Below are 4,350 nucleotides of genomic sequence, written 5' to 3'. Positions count from 1 at the left end.
ACATATTAAATACGTGAAACCTAAACCATACCTTGGCCGATCACCACGTTTGGTCCAAGGCAGCCACTCAATTCACACACACAGCCCCTCAAGCTTGAGAAACCAGCCAAAATCTTAGCTCCAATCACCACCAAGTTTTCAAATGCCCACAATTCAAACTCCAACATATACACTTATTGATAAACCACTATTTTATGGTTTATATTGTGTATAATAATGTGGTTTTATCATGATCCTTACCCACTGATGAGCGGATAATTTGTACGCTTTTTGGCATTGTTTTTAGTATGTTTTTAGTAGTTTGAGTTGAGTTTTTAGTAGATTTTTATTAGTTTTTAGTTAAAATTCACTTTTCTGGACTTTACTATAAGTTTGTGTGTTTTTCTGTGATTTCAGGTATTTTCTGGCTGAAATTGAGGGACCTGAGCAAAAATCTGATCCAGAGACTGAAAAGGACTGCAGATGCTGTTGGATTCTGACCTCCCTGCATTCGAAGTAGATTTTCTGGAGCTACAGAAGCCCAATTGGCGCGCTCTCAACGGCGTTGGAAAGTAGACATCCTGGGCTTTCCAGCAATATATGATAGTCCATACTTTGCCCAAGATTTGATGGCCCAAATCGGCGTTCAAAGTCACCCTCAGAATTCCCAGCGTTAAACGCCGGAACTGGCACCTAAATGGGAGTTAAACTCCCAAACTGGCATAAAAGCTGGCGTTTAACTCCAAGAAGAGTCTCTACACGAAAATGCTTCATTGCTCAGCCCAAGCACACACCAAGTGGGCCCGGAAGTGGATTTTTATGTCATTTACTCATCTCTGTACACCCTAGGCTACTAGTTTTCTATATATAGGACCTTTTACTATTGTATTTTCAATCTTTGGACATCTAGTTCTTAGATCATCTGGAGATCTTTGCATCTTTTGATCACTTTGGGAGGCTGGCCTCACGGCCATGCCTAGACTTTGTTCTTTTGTATTTTCAACGGTGGAGTTTCTACACACCATAGATTAAGGTGTGGAGCTCTGCTGTACCTCGAGTATTAATGCAATTACTATTGTTCTTCTATTCAATTCCGCTTGTTCTTTGTCCAAGATATCACTTGTTCTTCAACTTGATGAATGTGATGATCCGTGACACTCATCATCATTCTCACTCATGAACAAAGTGACTGACAACCACTCTTGTTCTACAAGCATACGAGGCTCTAGTGAATATCTCTTGGATTCCTGATACACGATGCATGGTTGATCGCCTGACAACCGAGTGCTCGCCTGACAAACGAGCCAGCCATTCCGTGAGATCAGAGTCTTCGTGGTATAGGCAAGAATTGATGGCGGCATTCAAGAGAATCCGGAAGGTCTAACCTTGTCTGTGGTATTCTGAGTAGGATTCAGTGATTGAATGACTGTGACGTGCTTCAAACTCCTAGCAGGCGGGGCGTTAGTGACAGACGCAAAAGAATCAATGGATTCTATTCCGGCCTGACCGAGAACCGACAGATGGATAGTCGTGCCGTGACAGGGTGCGTTGAACATTTCCACTGAGAGGATGGGAGGTAGCCACTGACAACGGTGAAACCCTTGCATAAGCTTGCCATGGAAAGGAGTAAGAAGGATTGGATGAAGACAGTAGGAAAGCAGAGAGACGGAAGGGAAAGCATCTTCATACGCTTATCTGAAGTTCTCACCAATGATATACATAAGTATCTCTATCTTTATCTTTATGTTTTATTCATCATCTATACCCATTTGAGTCTGCCTGACTGAGATCTACAAGGTGACCATAGCTTGCTTCATACCAACAATCTCCGTGGGATCGACCCTTACTCACGTAAGGTATTACTTGGACGACCCAGTGCACTTGCTGGTTAGTTGTGCAAAGTTGTGTAGTGATCACAATTTCGCGCACCAAGTTTTTGGCGCCGTTGCCGGGGATTGTTCGAGTATGGACAACTGACGGTTCATCTTGTTGCTTAGATTAGGTATTTTTTTCAGAGTTCTTAAGAATGGATTCTAGTGTTTCAAGGTGATGTTCTTATCATCACCAAAGCTGATTGATCCTCATCAATTTAACTCTTGAATGCAATGTCCTGCTGAAGCTTGGCTAGCTATGTCTAATTCCTTTAGACTAAAGCTTTAGACTAACATTGCATGATTCCTGGAATTCTCATTAAGAATTTTGATACCTTTGTTTTCTTTTCCACTTAATTTTCGAAAAATAAAAAAAAAATTATAAAAATCATAAAAACCAAAAATATTTTATGTTTCTTGTTTGAGTCTAGTGTCTAATTTTAAAGTTTGGTGTCTTGCATGCATTGTTTAATTGATCTTGGTTCTATTTTCAAGTCAATAGTACAGGGAACTGAAGATTCAGAACATGCAGCAGAGGAATTACACAGAAAAAGCTGGGCGTTCAAAACGCCCAGTGAAGAAGGACAGACTGGCGTTTAAACGCCAGCCAGGGTACCTGGTTGGGTGTTTAACGCCCAACAAGGTAGTGCATTGGGCGTTAAACGCCAGAATGTGCACCATTCTGGGCGTTTAACGCCAGGATGGCACCAGGGGGAGGATTTTGTTTTCAAAATCAATTTTTTTTAAGTTTTCAAAGTTTTTCAAAATCAAATCTTTTTCAAATCATATCTTTTCAATCAAATGTTTTCAAAATCAATTTCTTTCCTTTTTTTTAAGATACTTACTAACAATTAATGATTTGATTGAACATTTTAAGTATGTTGCCTTTTCTGTTGAGAAAGGTTTAATGTTTGAATCATATCTTTTCTTGTTAGGCAAGTCATTAATTTTTAAAATCAAATCTTTTTAAAATTGTTTTCAAATCATATTTTTTCAATCATATCTTTTTAATCACATCTTTTTCAAAACAGTTTTTAAATCATATCTTTTTAATTTCTAATTTCAAAATCTTTTTCAAAAATTACTTGATTTCTTTTCCACTCTTGATTTTCGAAAATCAATTAGAGTTTTTCGAAAATGTTTTCAAAATATTTCACTTGATTTTCGAAAATTTCTTCCTCTCTTCCCACATCCTTCTATTTATGGAGTACCACTCCTTCTCAATGCACAATTCGAACTCTATCTAATTAAGTTCGAATTCTTCTACCTCTTCTTTCTATTTTTCTGTACCTCTGACACCTCAAGGAATCTCTATACTGTGACATAGAGGATTCTATATTTTTTTGTTCTCTTCTCTTTCATATGAGCAGGAACAAAGACAAAGGCATTCTTGTTGAAGCTGACCCTGAACCTGAAAGGACCTTGAAGTGAAAGCTAAGAGAAACTAAGGCACAATTCTCTGTAGAGGACCTAACCGAATTCTTCAAAGAAGAAGAAGACATGGCAGCCAAAAACAACAACAATGCAAACAATGCAAGGAAGGTGCTGGGTGACTTTACTGCACCTACTCCCGACTTCTATGGGAGAAGCATCTCTATCCCTGCCATTGGAGCAAACAACTTTGAGCTTAAGCCTCAATTAGTTTCTCTAATGCAACAGAATTGCAAGTTCCATGGACTTCCATTGGAAGATCCTCATCAGTTCTTAGCTGAATTCTTGCAAATCTGTGACACTGTCAAGACTAATGGGGTTGACCCTGAGGTCTACAGACTTATGCTATTCCCTTTTGCTGTAAGAGACAGAGCTAGGACATGGTTGGACTCACAACCTAAAGAAAGTCTAGACTCATGGGAAAAGCTAGTCAATGCCTTCTTGGCAAAGTTCTTTCCACCTCAAAAATTGAGTAAGCTTAGAGTGGAAGTCCAAACCTTCAGACAGAAGGATGGAGAATCCCTCTATGAAGCTTGGGAAAGATACAAACAATTAATCAGAAAATGTCCATCTGACATGCTTTCTGAATGGAGCATCATAGGTATTTTCTATGATGGTCTCTCTGAACTGTCCAAGATGTCTTTGGATAGCTCTGCTGGAGGATCTCTTCACCTGAAGAAGACGCCTACAGAAGCTCAAGAGCTAATTGGAATGGTTGCAAATAACCAATTCATGTACACTTCTGAAAGGAATCCTGTGAACAATGGGACAAGTCAGAAGAAAGGAGTTCTTGAGATTGATACTCTGAATGCCATTCTGGCTCAGAATAAGATATTAACTCAACAAGTTAATTTGATTTCTCAAAGTCTGTCTGAAATGCAAAATGCACCAAGCAGTACTAAGGATGCTTCATCTGAAGAAGAAGCTTATGATCCTGAGAACCCTTCAATGGAAGAGGTGAATTACCTAGGAGAACCCTATGGAAACACCTATAATTCTTCATGGAGAAATCATCCAAATTTCTCATGGAAGAATCAAGAGAGACCTCAACAAGGTTTCAACAACAACA

General features: G+C 39.1%; 1 non-coding gene across 1 annotated transcript; it reads right to left on the bottom strand.

Annotated features, from left to right (window-relative positions):
- Positions 1-3,755: 3,755 nt before the first annotated feature.
- LOC130971117 (small nucleolar RNA R71) lies at positions 3,756-3,859 on the bottom strand. Its single transcript, XR_009082348.1, has one exon. It is a non-coding gene; the product is annotated as a small nucleolar RNA R71 (small nucleolar RNA).
- Positions 3,860-4,350: the final 491 nt, after the last annotated feature.

The sequence above is a fragment of the Arachis stenosperma genome, chromosome 3 (genome assembly GCF_014773155.1).
Source record: "Arachis stenosperma cultivar V10309 chromosome 3, arast.V10309.gnm1.PFL2, whole genome shotgun sequence".
Classification (NCBI taxonomy): domain Eukaryota; kingdom Viridiplantae; phylum Streptophyta; class Magnoliopsida; order Fabales; family Fabaceae; genus Arachis; species Arachis stenosperma.
Note: the sequence above shows the minus strand (reverse complement) of the source record. Positions and strands in the feature narration are given on the sequence as shown.